Consider the following 22,017-nt stretch of genomic DNA (forward strand, 5'->3'; position numbering starts at 1 on the left):
ATGGTGACGACTAGTCAGAAACAGCGACCCCATATAAACATGGGTAAAGCTGTGTATGAAGATTTTACCCTGTGTTCCAGAATTCCAGGAGGGTACACGGTCTTCTTTATTACATCATCGTGGATATCACCTGATGACTGATTCTCACAAGGGAAACTCCTTCTGTATAATTGGCTGAAGTCTGGTTGTATATCAAATGAATCCTAATTATACAGCATATCAGTTGAATTCTAACAGTGCATCAGTTTAAGTTTAGTTATATTTCATTCAGTCTCAGTCGCAGAGCAGCTGAAGTTTCTTTATGTATATCAGTTAATCTTAATCATATAAGTTGAACCTTAATCATGTATCAGTTTGAAGGCTAATCGTATATTATTTGAAGCCTACCCGCATATCAGTTGATGCATGTTTGTATAACAGTTGAAGCCTAATTGCATATCAGTTGATGCATCATTGTAATACAGTTGAAGCAAAATCAGATACGACTTAACGCCTATTTGTATATCAGTTGAAGCCTAATTGTTCTTTAGTTGAAGCCTAATTGTTCATCAGTTGAAAGCAAAGCATAATTATATCAGTATCCCTTAAGCGGTAAGGAGCCAAATCATAGCTGTGTTGACGATCTGGTGCTGAATCACAGCAGTGTTCACAGTCTGGTGTCATGCTCATCTGTTTCTATTGTTCTCAAAAAATGTTTGTTTGGTCATGTGGAGAGGATGGAGAATGAGAGACTTACCATGGAACGGGTGACCATGGATTAGACAGAGGGATGGAATGGAGACATAATGAGAGGGAGTGAGCTGGACGGAGGGCAGCCAAGTGACAATCGACAGGGAGACCTGGAGGCGATTTGTTTGTGGCCACCCTTTGGGAATTAAGGCGTTTTGCATTTTTTTTTTTAAACAACAGAACAGACGAAGGAAAAACAAATGAATAAAAAAAATAATCTATACACCAGATTACTGGCATCCTCCATTCATAAAAAATATGTACCAGTAACAGTTGGAGTTTAAAAGCTGTAGGTTAAAGTTTGTGGGGAAACAACTCCTGGGAAGCGAGTTGCAGAGAGATGCCATTCGGGGAACAAAAGAATTCTCAGAGGCAGAAGTTCTCCAATATGGCTGTGTGACGTTCCAGTCTTGAGTGCAACCAGATGTCCGTGTAGCACGAGGGAAGGCATGGAGAGGTGGCACAATGGACGCAACTTAGTCTGAGCATTTGCCGTAAAAGTATCTATAAAATAATGCAACGGAGGCAACATTCCTTCTTACTTCTAGGGGAGGTAGTTTATTTGTAATAGCAGCGTTATTAATAATTCCAACAGCTTTGTTCTGAATTTTGTCTAGTTGTTTTAGTGCAACCTCCCCACATCCATTCCACAAGGATGAGCAATATTCTAGCTGAGAAGGCACATGGCTCAAATAAATTATAGCTAACTGCTTGTCAATGAAGACGTTACAGACTCTGTAATATAATCTAAGCTTCTTGGAGGCAGTTTTAACAAGTGATCTGACATGAGAGGTCCAGCTGAGGGCATTGTTAAGTGAAACATCAAGAATTTCAGTACTTTTGGAGATGGGAATATTAGTAGCATTGAAGGGAATATACGAATCTTGCAATATGTCTGTTAGTAAACTGTATGTATTTTGCTTTACTAGCATTAAATGTGACAAGGTTATTTGTCCCCATTCATTGATCTTAGATTAGTCTTCATTTATGGAGATGGCTGCACTCAGTTGAGAGTTAGAGATATTAAACTATGTAAATGTGTGTTTGAGTGTGAATGAACTATGAAGTGTTAAGTCGTCTGCATATGAATGGATGGGATTGTGGTTGACAGATAAGAGATCATTAACCCGCGGCGTCCCATCAACGTGAATTAACGTCCACACGTTTTGTCACTGCCAATCTCGTTGACGTTCATAAACGTGAATCAATTGCAATGTCCCTAATTTGCACAATTTTCAATTTTTGCAAGTGATTTTTGGTACGTATACACGGGACACCTTCCTCTACAAGATGCCAGGCAGGGACAATGCCTTACCCAGCATGACCTCCACCCCCCAGCACGCCATTGTCTCAGCAATTCACCTGTTACCAGTGACCTGGCCAGTAAGGCCATGTCATGCCAAGGTACGAAATTCAGGGCCAGAGTGATTCCCCAATCGATGACAATGTGGAGGACAAACTTTACATAGCATTAGAGGAAGAAACAGTCAGAAATGATCAGATAATGTCGCCAAAAAAGGTCAGGTATGTTGATGTGTTTCATGAGTGAAACATGCTTATATTGTCTATATAACTGTGTGAAAACCAATATTCTCTCGTACTACATATAAATTCGTACCAAATAAATAAATAACCATTTATGAGTGGTGTGGAATGGTTACACTTCCATAGAACTCATTTTCTTTGGAGCCAGCCTGATAGAAAACACAGTACCTGTTTCGAGTATTTTAAACCTCAGGTGAGTGATTTCTCTATGATTTTTCGATGTTTCTTACCAAAAGCGGAGGTTTGAGCCAAAAAAAAAAAAAATCCAAAAATGGTCAGGATTGCGGGGAGTCAGTGGTGCAAAAGTGGTTGGGATGGGGCAGGTTAATATGAACTAGGAATAGGGTTGGCAAAAGAACCAATCCTTGTGGCATGCCAGCGTTAATTGAGTGGAAATTGGAATATATATAATAAATAAGGAGTTTAATGCTATGTAAAGGTAAATTTTTGCTTTGTGTAACAAGATGAAGGCTTTGTATACTTAAATTGTTACAATAGTAGTGTATTTATTTGTGTATGCCAAATTTTAACTGACAAAAGTATGTTTTGTATAAGCAGAGGATTTATTCATATCGGTATAATATTGCACTGAATAGGTAAATTTTGTCTTTTTACAGGTATGCATCACGTACTTGACAAACCTGGGGATAGATCACGTACTTCATAAACTTTGAAGGGAAGAGGTGGCTGGTGTGGACAAGAACCAGACCTCTGTCATCAGTCCAGGTGGCCACTCGTTCAGGCAGAGTAGATGGATTACTGTATGGCAACGATGAGTACAGTGTCACTCTGAAAACATCAACAAATGCAATGCTTTAAGAAATAAAAAGAGGACCATTTAGTATTAATAACACCAACAACTGCAGCAAATTTAGCAGCAAATGCGATAATGATGATGACAGTGATAATGATGCACATTGGTTTCTTACTCGGCTCCTTTACTCTTAGTTATTCCCCCACCGATGTGGGGGGGGGGTCACCTTGATGTAGTGACGGGGCTTAAAGACATAGATATACATAAACATAGACGCACCATCGCGCTTTGCCGCATAGGGCTGATGTGCGTCAATAGCGCCGCCTACTGGCAAGGTCGTTGCACTGATAATAAACATGCAGAGGGTGCAGATACTGACGTTTTCTGGTCATAACTTTCTTAATACTGCATGGATTTCCTTATGTGACTGCTTGTTTTAAAGCTCATAAAATATTCCAAAGTATTATTAAATGCCTCTTTTCTTACTTGGTCTGTATTTATCACAAGCACATCTTCAAAGCAATCTGCAGCAATAACAACATGCAACATGTGCTTCTGAGCCAACTGCAGTGAATTTAATGCTGAAATCAGGCTGCAATAAAATAGGGGAGGGCGGTGATGGTTCGGACAGTGCATTCCATGAGAAACGTATGAGACCTACGGCCGTGTGATCTTGCGTGAAAGTGGGAGAGTTTGATTACTTCGAGCACACGGAACCTCCTAGCTAGAAATGCCTAACTTTTTTATGCAGGTCAGATTTTATATATTTTTTGCGTCTCCTATGTAATAATTTGAGTGTATATCGTAAGCTCTACCTTTATGAATATGCCAAGCATCGAACTGTGCATTATCAAGGTGAATCTGTATCGCATGTAGAACATGTTGCTATGAAAAACGAATGTTAAACTCTCTCGTGTGAAGCTTGAGAGTACCCGTCAATTAATTACATAGATTCGGGATGATTCGGACAGTAGAGGAAGGTGATGGTTCGGACAGTCCTAACTATCCCTCCACTACTACCAAGTCATGACTTTAACAAATGATAACTCTGCTTTTGATCATTTATATCTGAACACATAGTGAAACACCATTGTTAATAGTTATCGAGGAATTATATTAATAGCTTTGTTTATTTAACCTATTCCTCAAAGTGTTAAAAGAAGGAAGGGGTATTACAACTTCTATTTCGGTTTTGCAGGTTGCAATGTGCATTAAAGGTCTTAAGTTAGTCCGTCTGAAATAAGGCCTAGAAAGTGAAAAGTGAAGTCAATATTCCTGAGAGAGAGAGAGAGAGAGAGAGAGAGAGAGAGAGAGAGTGTGTGAGAGTGAGACAGTGAGAGAGAGTGAGACTGAGAGACAGACAGACAGACAGACAGACAGAAAGACAGACAGACAGACAGAGACAAGAAAGAGAGAGAGAGAGAGAGAGAGAGAGAGAGAGAGAGACAGACAGACAGACAGACAGACAGACAGAGACAGCCAGCCAGCCAGACAGACAGACAGAGACAAGAAAAAGAGAGAGAGAGAGAGAGAGAGAGAGAGAGAGAGAGAGAGAGAGACAGACAGACAGACAGACAGACAGACAGAGACAGAGACAGCCAGCCAGCCAGACAGACAGACAGAGACAGACAGCCAGACAGCCAGACAGACAGACAGACAATCAAGAGAGAGAGAGAGAGAGAGAGAGAGAGAGAGAGAGAGAGAGAAGGCTAATAATATATAATTTTGTAGCGGAAAGTAAGAGGTTAAGTCATTTATTAATACATCCGGTGAAGGTTATTTCGGTTATAATATATATATATATATATATATATATATATATATATATATATATATATATATATATATATATATATAAAACAGATATCAAGTGGTTCATTTGGATTCTGAAGTTTAATATTGTACTTTAGGAAAATGAAACATCTTTGAATTAATAACTATTTGTTTTTATCCATATAACTCACATAAGTTTAAGAAAATTCTGAGTAATACACATGGCCGAACCATCCCACCCTACTGTCCGACGCATCACCAATGGTAGGGATGGTTCGGACGATTTAGTCACTTGTGTTTCGTTAACTATTGCTTAAAGCTGAAAAGAGCTAAGAATTTCATATTATCAACCTAAAGAGCCAAATGTTGTCGTAACATTATAACATAACCAGATTACACTGCTGTTTAAACCTGAATTTTTATAAATATTAAAAAAAAAAAATGTCCGAACCATCACCACCCTCCGCTATGACTCATGACAAACTTAACACATGCATGAAGCTGGATTATTTTTAGCATCGTTTAAAATATATGAATGATATGGTAACTGAAATGGAGTTTGATAAAAAATAAAAGAATGACCGTGAACATGAAAATTATGTATCATGACAGTAAAAAATATTGGTAATACCTTTTATTTATGTTAACTATTAAATGTGTATGTATATGTATAATGGAATTATGGGAGTGTTACAGTTTACAACTTCAAGGACATGATGAAGCAGGGAAACACCCAATGACCTTTGTTGAATTCAAGAAAGCCCTGGCCACTTAACTAATTTAGTAATATGAATATATTATATATCAGATTTTAGGGAAAAAAAAAGAGGTGGAAGAAGGATCAGAACCTGGGAACATAATTCCCAGACTGTCTTGAGGGGGGAAGGGGGTGAAAATATTTACAGAAAGTTTCACTGAAGATGACAAAACAAAATAAGTTTCAAAGCAAGCCTGAGGACAGTAAATCACCCAAGGGGATGAGGGTGGGTTCATGGAATGTGGGAAGTTTAAGGGGAAGAGCGGCGAAGTCGTTGGGGCATTTAGTAGGAGGTGGGTGGATGTGGCGTGTTTGCAGGAAGTCCGGTACAGAGGTGGATCAGCCAGAAAGATTGTTGGGAAGGACTGTTGCTATAAGTTTTTTTGGCAGGGGGGGACTGACGGACATGGAGGTGTTGCTGTGATAGTTGTGGAGAAATGGGTGGAATATGTTATGAATATTTTGAGAGTAAGCGATAGGATATTGGTAGTGAAAATTCTGTTGAGTAGAAAGATAGCTGCGATTATATCGGCATATGCTCCACAGGCAAGATTGGATGCAGCAGAGAAAGATAGATTTTGGGATGATTTAATACGTGTAATGGGTGGTATGCGGGATGATGAGATAATGATTTTGGGAGGGGACTTAAATGGTCATGTAGGTGAACCAGCACAGGGTTATGAAGCAATGCATGGGGGATGTGCGTATGGTATAAGGAATGCAGAAGGGGAAAGGATGTGGAGGCAACGGACATGATTGTGTGCAACACATATTTTAGGAAGAGACAGTAGGTTAATTACGTATGAGTCTGGGGGAAATAGCACTCAGATAGATTATTCTCTGGTTAGGAGGGCCGATGGGAGGTTAATGAGGGATGTTAAAGTTATACGAAGTGAGGAGTGTGTGCAGCAGCACAAACTATTGATTTGTGATATGGTGCTTAAAGAACAAGTGATGAAAAATAGGACTTATGTACCTAGGAGGAAAATATGGAAGCTGAAAAACCAAGTAGTAAGGGATGCCTTCTATAGTGAGTTAAGGAGAGTGGTGGCTGAACAGGGAGCTGTAGACAGAGGCGTTAATGAACAGTACGAAGCCCTCAAGAACAATTTCTTGAGAGTTACTGATGTAACATGCGGCTGGACAAGAGGACCACCAAGACATAAAGTAACTTGGTGGTGGGATGAGGGTGTAGAAGCTGCAGTTAAGGAGAAAAGAAGGCTTTTCCGGGAATGGAAGAAGGGTGGTAGCAAAGAGAAATATTTGGCTGCCAAGCGGAGGGCTAGAAGAGAGGTATACAGGGCAAAGTCTGAGTCACAGAGACTATTATTTGATAACCTAAATCATGGGGAAAGGAAAAATATGATAATTAGGGTGGCAGGTCAGGTGAAGAGGGATAATCGGGATATTAAAGGTGAGTAGTGTGTGAAGAATGATGAAGGACGGGTAGTGGTGAACAGTGAGGATATTAAAGATGCATGGAAAGAACATTATAACCCGTTGTTGAATGAGGACTTTTGACTGGGACAGGGAAGGTTTGGAGCCAGCAGATCCAGTGTCTGGTCCTTGGCCTTTGATTGATGCTGCTAGTGTGAGTGAGGCAGTAGGCAGGATGAAGGTGGGGAAGGCAGCAGGTGTGTCTGGGTTGACTGCCGAAATGTTGAATGCCTCGGGCGATATAGGGGTGAGGTTAGTCACTGACCTGATAAATAGGATTATTTATGAGTGTGTCGTCCCAGATGATTGGCTGAAGAGTGTAATTGTAAATTTGAATAAAGGGAAGGGTGGTGTCCTGGAAAGAGGAAATTATAGAGGTATAAAGCTTTAAGATCAGATAATGAAGGTAATGGAGAGAGTTTTAGAAGGTATGAGTAGAGAAAGAGTGAATACTGATGAGATGCAGTTCGGGTTTATGCCAGGTAGGGGGACCACTGATTCATTGTTCGACAGCTTCAGGAAAAATATATTGGTAAGAGAAGGGATCTTTATTTTGTTTTTGTTGATTTGGAAAAGGCCTTTGACAGAGTCCCTAGAGAGGTGGTGAAGTGGGCACTGAGATAGCTTAGCTTGAAGGAGTGGCTGGTTAGGGTGGTTATGGCTATATATGTGGGTGCTCACACCCAGGTAAGAGTGAATGGAGATTTGAGTGATGAGTTTTCCGTGAATGTTGGTGTGCATCAAGGGTCAGTCTTGAGTCCCATGTTGTTTATCATGGTAATTGAAGCCCTTTCACGTGACTTCAGAAACGGACTCCCGTGGGAGTTGTATGCTGATGATTTGGTGTTGATTGCAGAAAACGAAAGGGAGGCGGAGGAAAGGTTTAGGAAGTGGAGAGATGGTATGGGGCACAAGGGTTTAAGGGTAAATGCAGATAAAACAAAAGTGATGATATCTAGGGTTGGTGGCAGTACTGTCAAAGATGAGGGAGAGTGGCCATGTGCAGTTTGCCACAAAGGCGTGGGAAGTAATTCCATCTTGTGCAGTGCTTGTGATAAATGGGTGCATAAGAGATGTAGTGGTATCAGAGGTAGACTGCGAGATAATGCTATTTTATGTGTATGGTGTGTCGGGGTGAGCAGGTGGAGATTGTCAGACGTGAAAGGATTGAACTTGAGGGTGAATCTCTGGAGTGTGTGGAAGAGTTTTGTTATTTGGGAGACATGTTGTGTGCTGGAGGTGGGGCTGGAGCTAGCTCTGTGGCTAGGGTGAGAAATGATTAGATGAAGTTCAGGAAGCTCTTGCCTCTCCTGATATCGAGAGGACCCTACGTGCCAAGGGGTCTTTGTATGGAGCATATGTTAGGAGTGTAATGCTGTATGGTAGTATGAGACCTGGGCAGTGAAGGAGGAAGATATTCGCCAGCTCAGACGTACAGAAATGACAATGATTAGGTGGATGTGCAGTACATCCCTGCGTCCAAGGCCTGGAGGGGCTGGGTTTACGATGGAAGAGTTGAGAGGTGGGATGGGACTGGAGTGTATTGGTGTTGTGATGAGGAGAGGTAGATTGAGATGGTTTGGACATGTGGAGAGGATGGAGGATGATAAGTGGGTGAGGAAGGTGAGAAGTGTTAATATTGGGGGTGGGGTTATGAGGGGTAGACCGAGAAAGACATGGGACGAGGTCATTAAGTGTGACCTCAGGGTTAAGGGACTGAACAGGGAGGCTGCAATGGATCGTGCAGAGTGGAGAGCCGCCATTAGATGACCAAGGCCGACACATGCAAGCATGTTGGAGCCTTTAAAAAAACGAAACGAAACGAAACGATAGTTAATGGCTAGAATCTTATGAACTGAAATAAACATAGAACCATAAGTCCCCAAATTACCTTGGAAATGTTGAACCTCTGAGAATATTAGGTTTATGGATGGTTAGGTTGTGTTAGGGTAGTCATTTCACCAGAAAATACACTACTGTCACCCAACACTGCTTTTCTGGTTTAAATTAATTTTTAACATATTCACCATACAACAATTTTGCTTGCATAATGTGTACACAGTGCCATCCCAACAACAACAACAAAAAATGCAAGAACAAACGAAAGTGAGGTGGCAAGGGCTCTCTTGACCTTTACCTTACGTGGCTCAGTACATTAGAATCAGAGTATTGTACGCTGATTACCATAGTTAAATAGATTTTAATGCATTGTGGTACTGTCAAACATTATAAGGTTAGTTGTTATTCACAATGACTAATTTTGTTTATATTACAACTAAACACAAGGTGGAAGTACTGCACGTCTGCATGTATTAGTCTGAGCAGTGCAGGGTTATGACGTTTGCATTGATGTTATAGTACAAATTGTAAATACTTACCCGTGAAAAGTTATTCCCTGTTGTCTGGTGCCAATTGTTCGCTTGTTAGTGTAACACTGTGGCATTTCAGAGAAGTTAAAGTGGTTCATTAGTAAAGCAGATCATAGCAGACGACATCCAGTCGACCCTTCTAACGTGGCGGCCAAGCTGACGCATTTTTTGTCTCCCCGTTCAGCATGTATGTTTGTATATCTATGCTTATAGAGTGGTTATCAGTGCACCTACACTGGAGGCGTGCCTACAGTATCTTCGTAGGGCTCGGCACCTGTCTGTCTTGTTGGCCAAGCAGTCTCCTTGCATCACTGGTAGAGTAGGCCTACTAGTGATGCTGCTAATCCCTGCCCATCTTCCATCTTGGGCAGGGTTTTTCCTTCTCCACGTGTTAGCCGTGCATGGCGTCCCGTAAGGTTGGGAAATGGGAGTCCAGGCAGATGAATGATGCTTCACGATGTGCCCTGGAGCTAGCAACACACCTTTGGTCCCTCATTCTGGCTAGACTGGTGGTGTGGTTGGGCTCGACCAGATCAATCGGCTGGTCACTTGGTCTTCCCTTGGTTACCTGCTTACACTCCCCCACTGCCTCAGGTTACCAGCGGTGTTATCCCTGGCATATGAACTGCCCTTTATGGGCTCCATGGAGGGAAAAGAGGTAAGGGAATGAAGTATTCTGTAGATTTCTGTGGCTTCTAAAATAAACGATACAGTTGACGATTCGGGATGTATTTGTCTGATCGCCACTCTGCAGCCTTTCCAAGCCCCTGGGGACAATCCTCCTTGGCCCCAGCATCCAGTTCAGACCGGGAAGCGTTCATGTTGGGTTAGTGCAGCCCTGGGGTTGAGCCCAGATGAGAAGGGGCCTGCATTATATGCAAAATATCTAGTGATGAAAGTCCACTGTTTCTGGGTCAATGCTAGATATTGACATAGGCCTAGTTGATTTGCACCGTGCCATTGTGTCAGCATGTGGCAGAGAACCAAAATTCTCCTCACAGGGGGATGGAAGCATCCTTGTTCAACTGTCCTCCCCTGAAGAGAGCTCCTGTTTAATGGCTCTGACCTCTGTTTCTGATGCCGATGTTGCCTGTGTTCCTCATGCAACCTTTCAGCAATGTAAGGATGTCATTATTTCCCGTGATCTCCTCTGATACTCAGAGGCATGGCTGTTGGAGGAACTGCAATCTTCGGTTATAATGACTGTTGAGCACCTATAGAAGAAAATAGAGAGTTTCTTCACCTCGACACCGACTTTTTTCAAGTAAAGTCGCTTGCATCTACGAAACTGCCTTCGCTATCACTTCCTGTAAAGCTATATGTGCTAACCCTTAAATGGTGTTTCCATTGGTAGGGGTATCGACATGTTAGCCGATATTGCCACCGTGCATAGGCTGACCTTCCTGGTGTATGTGTCTCCTGTAGCCGACCAAGACATACCTGTTAAATGTTATCATTGTGGAGGTCCTCATGCTGTATCACGTTTACGAGAGAGGGTTTCATTTCCTGAAGCAAAGAAGAGAACCCAGACTCGCTTCCAGCCCATAATTACTTAAACTGCTGTCCTTTCTGGACTGCCTGTAGATCGTCCTGTTTCTCAGAAGCTGCTTCGACTCATTGCATTGCCCAGTTTTCCATCTGGTGATTTGCCAGATGCTCTCCCTGTGGTTAGTACTGCATGTAAGACTGTTGTTCCTCAACCCTCTACTCCAACTGTTTCTGCCCTCACTTCAGTGGCTGAGGGTTTGCTCACTTATGCAGTGATGGCAGATGTCCATGTTGACGTGTCTTCTTGTCCTGCCTTGGTCAGTATGCCCGACTTTCCATCTGTACCTGGCAAACGTCTCCATGGTTCTGCAGAGTCTCTGAGCCTGAAGACCGTCCATCTAAGGCCTCTGTTGAGGAACATTGTGTCGACCTTTCTCCTGTTCCATCTGCACTGGAGGGACTGGGGTCTAGCCAGGTGAAGGCTGAAGTTCATGGGTCGCCTGTAGTCCTGTCCTCACTTGGGGATGGTGTTGCAAAGACCGTTGGTACTTCAGTTCTGCCACCTAGCATATCATCTTTACAGAGTTCTTGTCCTGTGGACTCTACTTATGCTTCTCGGGCTTGTGGTGGTGGCACTGGCCGTCCTACATCACCCAGGGCGGCCTCCAAGCCACCTTCCAAGCAAATTGTTATTCCACCTCAAAGGAGGAGTGTAGTAAAACCTTCTTCCCCATCCTAACGTTCACCTTTGGATGTACAGCATAGGGTTCAGGTTCCTGGTGCTGGCATCCCTTAGCCTCAGCCCAAACCCGCTCACTTGTCAGGAGCTGTACAGTCCCACAGCTAATCCTGGTTCTTCTACTATGGGTTTTATCATTCAGTGGAATTGTCGGGGTTTTATGTGCTACCTGGGAGGAACTGTGTCGTCTTCTTGCACAATTTTCTCCTTCATGCATGTGCATCCAGGAGACCATGTTAGTGATGCTGTTCCTTCTGGTCCTTCTGGTTACAATGCCTTTATTTCTGATCCAGTGCTAGGCCAATGTTGTCTTGGAGGTGCTGCTATCTTCCATGACTAGGATGTTCCATTCACTCGTCTGGACATTCCCACTCCCCTATAGGCTATTGCTATCCAGTTTTCGTGCTGTCAGTACACAATTTGTTGTCTTTATCCTCCTCCTAGTGTTACTGTCGAAAGGGCATATCTGGTAAACCTTATCTCCCTTCTGTTACTGTGTAGTGACACTGAGGCCAACCCTCGGGGTGTCATGCTGGCTTCCATAGTGGAAGAAGAGGGTCTGGTTGTTTTAAACTCCAATGAAATAACTTATTTCCATAGCCACACAGGTATTATTACACCTATTGATTTGCCCTTGTGCTCAACCGATACATTTTAGATTTTAATTGGGATGTGTTGCCAGACCTGCATGGCCATGACCACTTCCCAGTACTTTTAACAACTACTTAGTGTGGACCTTAGCCTCGTCTTCCTCGCTCGTATCTGGATAAGGGTAAGTGGACAGTGTTCATGGAATTAAGTTCCATTGCCCTTTCTGTCAATGAGTTTGGCTGTCTTATTGAGGTGGTGCCTTTTTTCACTGACGTGTAGCACTCAGTGGCCCTGTTATCTATTCCAAGAACTCCAGTGCCATGATTCCTCTCGTGGCTGTGATGTTATTCCTTATGCCGTTTTGCATCACCTGTCTCATATGTCTCTTTCAATTTTGCGCTCATTGTTTAATAAGATCTTTTGTACTGGTGAGTTTCTGGCTTTTTTTTCTTTTAATGTGATTGACTCTAGGCATAGGATTCACAGCCTGCTCCCAAGGCCCAGTAGCCCTCCTACCTACCGTACACGTCTACATAGCATCACTTCGGCGCTAACACTCACTATTCATATGGAATACATGCCAGGGCTGCCTCATACAGGACTGGTGTATTGGTATTAGCGGGGTACTTTTACATATCGGCGGGTCTTCTGGTAGATCAGTAAAGTCTGCTTTTATGAAGTTCAAATCCTTAAACTGTTCCCTACCCCAGCGGGGATATGAACCTGAGTCCGGTAGGACTACAGGCCACCTCTCTACCGATCAAGCCACCGCCTGCTTTAGTTATCCCCATCCCCAAACGAGGTAGGAACCATCTACATCTGACGAACTGCCGGCAATTTTCTCTGACTTCTTGTATGTGAAAGTTCTTGGAAAAGATGGCCAGTGTTAGGCTTGTGTGGTTTTTGGAGAGGTGACTATTTATACAATGTCCAGTATGGTTTTCATTAATTGTGATCTACCTCTGATGCCCTGCTGTCCTTGGAATCTTCTGTCTGTGAGGTTTTCTCCACTAACCAACACCAGGCCACGCGCTACTTCGATCTGAATGATGCATACAACTCTGCCTGGCGTCAAGACATTTTATTTTCCTTGATGAGTTTGGTCTTCGTGGGCACTTGCCTATTATTATACAGCAGTTTTCACCTAACCGTTTCTTAAGGGGCCCAGAGGGAGGAATACTTTCTAGTGCCTATGCATTTGAAGACTGTTTACCACAAGGTAGTATCGTTAGTGCTACTCTCTTTGCTATGGCCATCAATAGTGTTATCAGTGTACTTCCTGATGGTGTACGAAGCTCACTTTATGTAGATGACCTCTCAATTTCCATCACTATATGTAGAATGTCTCTGGTAGAGAGAGAGTTGCAGCCAGCCCGTAGTAGAATCTCTGTATGGGCTGAGTCTCGTGGCTTCAATTTTTCTTTAACAAAGACAGTGGCTAGACATAATTCGTGTTCGGTATGTTCACCCAGAGCCTGACTTGTATCTCTACTGTATGGTCAGAGAATATCCTACGTGGAAGATACTCTATTTCTGGGTCTTCTGTTTGATAGGTGACTACCTTTGGCTCCTCAGGTTCGTTCTGTTAAGGCTGCCTGTATTGAAGTTTTGTGTCTTCTGAGGGTTTTTGCTCATTCCTTTTGGGATGCTGACCGTCATACCCTCTTTGTCTTGCATACTTCCTTTATTCTTCTTAAACTTGAATGTGGGTGTGATATCTTCTCTGCAACAGATGTCCATCTCCGGATGTTAGATTCAGAGCACCAGGCTGGTGTACGTCTGGCAACTGGGTCCTTCAGGTCATCACTGATTTCGAGTTTGTTGGTGGATGCTTGTGCCCTTCCTTTGGATGTACATCACCAGTCGTTCATGATCAGGTGTTGGTATCGTCTTTACCACCTTCCGGACTCAGCTCTTTGTGAAATAGTCTCCAAGGATTCTAGATCTTCTGCTTGTGACATTGGTCCTAGTTTCCCAAAGCCCATTGGTTACAGGGTCCTGTCTGTTATATTAGTCCTTTCTGCTTCAAGACTGGCAGTTTGTCCACAATGGATCTTGAGGGTGGGTTTTTGGCTACTCTCTTGTGTGACATTTCGCAGGTCCCTTGTTGGTAAAAAGAGCTCACTTCACTCTCAGGTGTTCCTCTCTCTCTTTTTGGAGCATTTCATAACTCATACTGACATCAGTTTATACTGCCGGATCTAAGACTGATACTGGAGTAGGCTTTAGTGTCGTCTTCCCTTCCTTCAGTCAGGGCAATAACATTTCTGGTACTGCGATTTTATATGGTTTTCAAATCATTTTTACAGGGCCCTAATATCTTTTTGCAATTTTTTGTGATTCTCGCTGTGTCCTGTCTGCACCAGAGTCTTTAAATTCATTGCATTCACTGCTTTTATCAATTTTACAGTGGCTTTTTCTCCTTGGCCTTCATGGCCATTGTGTGGACTTCCGTTTGGCTTCTGCACACGTCATTGTGGAGGGAAATATGAGGAGGATACATTAGCTAAAGTTGCATCTTCTCGACGGCACCGTAACAACCACCTGCTTCCCGCTTGTGATACACCTTCCTTGAAGTACACGGTTTGCACATGCTGGAAGAGTTAGTGGGATGGTGTTGTGCATAATAATTTAAGAGAAAATTTTCAGTGAGTGGTTATTCCAAGGGTTCTTCCCTCCATGCCTCGGTGACTGGAGGTGGCTCTTGCTCTGCTTCGCACTGGGCACTCACAGCTTATGCATGGGTTCCTCATGTGTGGTGGGACTCAGTCGTATTGTGATGATTGCCTTGTTCCCCTCACTGTCCAACACATTCTGGTCAAGTGTCCAAGTTTGGGGACCTACTTCACAGATTCCTCCATAGGCACAAAGAGATGTATGGTGCATACTGTCTGTCCTCAGTGCTTGATGGAGCCTACAGCGATTTTACTGATGTTTTTAGTTTTCTTCAGGAGGCCGGATTACTAACACCATTATAGGTAATCGATCTTTATTGAATTATTTTGTTATTTTAAGTATTTTATCACTACAAAAGAATATTAACTTTGTTTTGAGTATGCAATAAAAATTAAATTTGGACGTCTTTTACCTTGTTGTCCAGCAGCATATGACCCTGCCAGTTTCACCGCCAGCTTTTAATATATTAATTAATCATAATCACTCTAAGTTATTCGCTCAGAATTCTCCTTTTTCTCTTCATGTGCTACGCATTCTCATTTTCACCAACCATCGAAAAATCACATGAACACGAAAACCTCAGCATTGTTCTTTTCCCACTGTCATGTCAACAGTACTTCCAATCATTATCTCTGCTCGGTTAGGCTTCTTTGATCATGCTTACCAGTCTCACTGTGTCATGTATATTTGGTATATTTGTATAACTCTATACTTAAAATATAACCTTTATAAATCTTAATATTCATCCTTCAGTTGCTTCCCATTCTCCGTCTCCCTTTCCACTCCACAACAACATAGTACATTTTAATCATTTTGCACTCTCTCAGTAAGTCCCCTGTCACAAACACCCCATATCTTTTGGGCGATCTTTCCGCTTGTCCTTCTCTTCGTTTGCTATATATCAGAACAGGATGTAACAGCAGTGATCAGTACTACTTTCACTGAATTAAGGCTGAATATGACACATTATGTACTTTCAATTGCTGTATTAGCAGTATTAATCTTTGCTATTCATCTCTCGTTAATAAAGTGTTTCCTTTTTCATTCCATGCACATGCAAGTATCTTAAACACTTCACACCCTTCCACTATACATATAATGAAATTGTGATAGGTGAAACTTTTTGTACGTTCCTATGATTATGATGCAAATAGTGAGCGTTTATGGTTACTATATAATCATTTCCTGTGGCCCCCCCACGGGATGCATTGAACCTCCATAAACTCTCCCCACCAATATCTGTCTCTTGCTACTTCCTTCAGGTCCAACCAACACTCTTCCCCAGCTTCTATTTTCGTTGTCCTGAACCAGGATTCTCTTGGCCAACCTCTTCCTCTTCTTTCTCTAGCAGTCCATTCTGGCACATCCTGCATTAAACTGCCTTCTGTTCTATATATGTGCCCTAACCATTTCCTGCGAAACAGCCTGACATATTCATCAACTGATCCCACTCTCGTACTATCCCTCACTCTTTCATTAGTAACTCGGTCCTGCCACTTTACCCCATGAATCCTTCTCAGTAGTTATATAAAAAAAATTAAATACAGTTTGCTTGAATTAGCAGCTTCAGCTGATTTACCAGGAAATGAAAAAAATGCTGCAGATACCAGGGAACTTCCTGTGCGAGGTAAGACTACATTTTCTAAATCAGTTCGACGTACTCAAACCGCCTAAAGGCTAAAGGTGGTTTCTGAAAAACTAAAAAAAATAAATCATTTGAAACAGGGCATCAGACATCCAAAACCCTGTAGTGAGGACGTTATTCTCGGATTAAAAGGCTTACATGAATGTTGTCAAATCATCGTTGATAATGGCGACTAGTGAGTCAGTGCGAGAGAATGTCTTATGAAGGTGATGGAGGGTGTGAAGGCGGTAGAGAGGGAGGCGAGTGAAGGCGAGCAGCCTCGTTGTCTGAATCATCAGCAGGTGAATTTTGAAGGAGAACTCGGCGAAAGTGGACAGGAAGACCGGGTCGTTGCTTACCACCACCACAGTCACGCACCAGACCACCTCTCTTAGCTGTAAATGACACCAGTTTAACAAAGAAGTTGTTCATAGTTTCTGATATTCGTTTTCGTTTCAAAGGCTCCAACATGCTTGCATGTGTCAGCCTTGGTCACCTAATGGCGGCTCTCCACGCTGCACGATCCATTGCAGCCTCCCTGTTCAGTCCCTTAACCCTGAGGTCACACTTAATGACCTCGTCCCATGTCTTTCTCGGTCTACCCCTCATAACCCCACCCCCAATATTAACACTTCTCACCTTCCTCACCCAATTTTCATCCCCCATCCTCTCCACATGTCCAAACCATCTCAATCTACCTCTCCTCATCACAACACCAATACACTCCAGTCCCATCCCACCCCTCAACTCTTCCCTCGTAAACCCAGCCCCTCCAGGCCTTGGACGCAGGGACGCACTGCACATCCACCTAATCATTGTCATTTCTGTACGTCTGAGCCAGTGAATATCTTCCTCCTTCACTGCCCAGCTCTCACTACCATACAGCATTACACTCCTAACACATGCTGCATACAAAGACCCCTTAGCACGTAGGGAGAGTCCTCTCAATGTCAGGAGAGGCAAGAGCTCCCTGAACTTCTTCCAGACACTTCTCACCCTAGCCACAGAGCTAGCTCCAGCCCCACCTCCAGCACACAACATATCTCCCAAATAACAAAACTCTTCCACACACTCCAGAGATTCACCCTCAAGTTCAATCCTTTCACGTCTGACAATCTCCACCTGGTCACCCTGACACGCCGTACACATAAAATCAACATTATCTCGTAGTCTACTTCTGATACCACTACATCTCTTATGCACCCATTTATCACAAACACCGCACAAGGTGGAATTACTTCCCACGCCTTTGTGGCAAACTGCACGTGGCCACTCTCCCTCATCTTTGACAGTACCGCCACCAACCCTAGATATCATCACTTTTGTTTTATCTGCATTTACCCTTAAACCCTTGTGCCCCATACACTCTCTCCACTTTCTAAACCTTTCCTCTGCCTCCCTTTCGTTCTCTGCAATCAACACCAAATCATCAGCATACAACATCTCCCACGGGAGTCCGTTTCTAAAGTCACGTGAAAGGGCTTCAAGTACCATGACTCAAGACTGACCCCTGATGCACACCAATATTCACGGAAAACTCATCACTCAAATCTCCATTCACTCTTACCTGGGTGTGAGCACCCACATAGATAGCCATAACCACCCTAACCAGCCACTCCTCCAAGCTAAGCTTTCTCATTGCCCACTTCACCACCTCTCTAGGGACTCTGTCAAAGGCCTTTTCCCAATCAACAAAAACAAAATAAAGATCTCTTCTCCTACCAATATATTTCTCCTGAAGCTGTCGAACAATGAATATAGCATCAGTGGTCCCCCTACCTGGCATAAGCCCAAACTGCATCAATATTCACTCTTTCTCTAATCATACCTTCTAAAACTCTCTCCATTACTTTCATTATCTGATCTAAAAGCTTTATACCTCTATAATTTCCTCTTTCCAGGACATCACCCTTCCCTTTATACACATTTACCGTTACACTCTTCAGCCAATCATCTGGGACAACACACTCATAAAAAATCCTATTTATCAGGTCAGTGACTAACCTCACCCCTATATCGCCTGAGGCCTTCAACATTTCGGCAGTCAGCCCAGACACACCTGTTGCCTTCCCCACCTTCATCCTGCCTATTGCCTCACTCACAGTAGCAGCATCAATCAAAGGCCAAGGGCTAGACACTGGATCTGCTGGCTCCAAACCTTCCATGTCCCAGTCAAACTCCTCATTCAACAACCTGTTATAATCTTCTCTCCATACAACTTTAATTTCCTCACTGGTCACCACTACCCTTCCTTCATCATTCTTCACACAATGCTCACCTATAATATCCCGATTATCCCTCTTCACCTGACCTGCCACCCTAAATATCATATTTTTCCTTTCCCAATGATTTAGATTATCAAGTAATAGTCTCTGTGACTCAGACTTTGCCCTGTATACCTCTCTTCTAGCCCTCCGCTTGGGAGCCAAATATTTCTCTTTGCTACCACCCTTCTTCCATTCCCGGAAAAGCCTTCTTTTCTCCTTAACTGCAGCTTCTACACCCTCATCCCACCACTTTATGTCTTGGTGGTCCTCTTGTCCAGCCGCATGTTACATCAGTAACTCTCAAGCAATTGTTCTTGAGGGCTCTGTACTGTTCATTAACACCTCTGTCTACAGCTCCCTGTTCAGCCACCACTCTCCTCAACTCGCTATAGAAGGCATCCCTTACTACTAGGTTTTTCAGCTTCCATATTTTCCTCCTAGGTACATAAGTCCTCTTTTTCATCACTTGTTCTTTAAGCACCATATCACAAATCAATAGTTTGTGCTGCTACACACACTCCTCACTTCCTATAACTTTAACATCCCTCACTAACCTCCTATCGGCCCTCCTAACAGAAATAATCTATCTGACTGGTATTTCCCCCAGACTCATACGTAATTAACCTACTGTCTCTTTTCCTAAAATAAGTGCTGCACACAATCATGTTACACTGTTTTATTGGTTCATAATTTTCTGTACTATATTTACCACGTTTCATATTGTATATGAATAGTGTTTCAAAGCGTATTTCAAAACTTTAAGAGGTTTGCACTTTGACTTCTTAACTAATTGAGCTTGGAAACCATTTCATTTAAAATGCCTTGATGCCACTTGCTGGAAGAGCTTCTAAGCATTATAGAGTCACAGTCTGTAACGTTGACCTGTCAATAGTATAGATAGGGAGGTATGAGGGTGGCCAGGTAGACAGAAGACAACCAGTGTCGATAATGTGGATGATTTTTTTTTTTTTTTTGTCTAACTTTAAGCATAGGCTTCACAGACTGCTCTCAAGGCCCAGTAGTCCTCCTACATACCATACACCTATCTACATGTCACCACTTCGGCATTAACACCCACCATCCATATTGAATACATGCTAGGGCTATGTCATTCAGGACAGGTGTATTGGTATTAGAGGGGTTATTTTTACGACTTGCCGGCGGGTCTTGTGGTAAATCAGTAAAGTCTGATTTCATGAAATTCAACTTCTTAAACTGTTCCCTGCCCCAGCGAGGATTTGAACCTGGGTCCAATAGGGCTGCAGGCCACCTCTCTACCGATTGAGGCACCGCCTCCAATATAAAGTGAGACGTTGGATAGCTCATTGTAGGTTTTATCTTGAAGAAGGTTTTTCTTTGTCTCAGTTACCCCTCTGTTTATCTTGTATCACAAGTGAAGGTGAGTTATAGACACTCCTGGGTTACAGGGTTTATTATGACACAGTTATATCATGGCGTGATGGACAGAGTGATGGACCCACGTATTGTCAGCATGACGGTGAACCTCCTACAGTATCCTACCTCTTTAATCCCCTTCTGCCTTCTCTGGTCTCTTCTGGGTCTCTGACTGCTATACCTGATTTCTAACAATATATACTGACCGTTGGGTGGGTGTGTAATGTCTAGTACAGTACTTTTCTGTCTCTGCGAGTTAACCGGCTTTCATCAGTTACCCCATATGTTTGCTACACAACGAGATTCATGATCGTCTGGTTAATGTTGTGTGTTAGCATTCAGCCTGAACACTAGACAGTTATGCCAGAATTTCCTTCCTACGACCAATCTCGATATTACAATCTACACCGTATATGAGTATAGAAATATGTTACATTGCTGCTTATTTTTTTGCCAATTATGTTAATGTTTTACATGGTATGTGTTAAAACATTGTAAAATTAAATAGAGTAACATAATTGTAGGGAATAGTAACATTGTAGTAACATTTGTAACATTATTATTGTGTGTGTATATATATATATATATATATATATATATATATATATATATATATATATATATATATATATATATATATATATATAAAGAGAGAGAGAGAGAGAGAGAGGGGGGGATGCACAAATACTGTAGCTATATATATATATATATATATATATATATATATATATATATATATATATATATATATATATTAGGGTGACCCTTATTTATTAATCTCCACAAGGCCACTTCTGTTCCATGTCACTTAAGGAGCTTTCCTTAAAAAAATATGAAATCAAGAAAATTGGCTCATATTTAGAAGTCACTCCCTGGAGGAAAAAAATATGTGATCCTGATAATGCCTAATCGTCTAATGAATATATGGCTTGTAACCATCCTAAAACAGCGACAAATACCGACCTAAAAATTTAATAAAACTTGAGCAGTAGTCGGGAGACATAATGTAACATGAGTCTACCAGTGCTGCGTGCTGCAGCCATCTGCTGGAAAGTTGCGCAGCTCGAAAAACACCACGTCCACACCGCAGCACACGCCGTGTGGCTCGTCAATGACTCAGTGGTCAATCAGTCACTCAGTGGATGACGATTTCTACACACAACAGGACGTACATTAGCTCCCAAAAGTATCTTTAAAGTGTTATGCGAAGAATGGCAAAATGAACAGAATGAAACATTATTCCCGGCCACTTGTCGTCTCGTTACGGTTGGTATGCATGGTTAGCCATCGTAGGTGGTACTGCTAATAAGCAAATCAACGCCACTATGTGACTGCAAACATCCATCGACTTGTAAATGGTAATAGTTCAGCAATATTTATACCTCTATGTTAAAGAATATAACCCATTACACACATTATATTGTGATAAATGCATCTTGGGAAACTTAGTAACTGCAACGGGAGGAGTTGCCATGTTAAGTGACCGTGATGGGCTTCGTTGTCATGTTCGAATATAAGTGAAGGAATGAATTCTCCAAGCTAGGCATATATTAGACCATATAGCCCTGATAGGGTGATGAGAGCGCTAACTTTCAGCTGAGCAGCTACCGGGTGGGTCGCGAACTCGCTACCTAACGATCTTGAGCTAAGCACTCAACCATTGAGTCACCCAGCCCCTCTTGAATATAAGTGAAACTCAGATTATTAAACAGCATGAGAAAAATACCCATCACAATTCTTTCGTTATCACATCTACAAATAGAGTACCAATGCAGAGTTTAATAATAGCCTATAGGGTCTGCATGTAGGACAATTTTAACCACACATCATTATTTATACATACTACCCGTATGTGGCGATATCTCGGTTTCGG

Source organism: Coenobita brevimanus, chromosome 48, assembly GCF_032717465.1.
Source record: "Coenobita brevimanus isolate Jiangsu-jjx chromosome 48, ASM3271746v2, whole genome shotgun sequence".
Taxonomy (NCBI): Eukaryota; Metazoa; Arthropoda; class Malacostraca; order Decapoda; family Coenobitidae; genus Coenobita; species Coenobita brevimanus.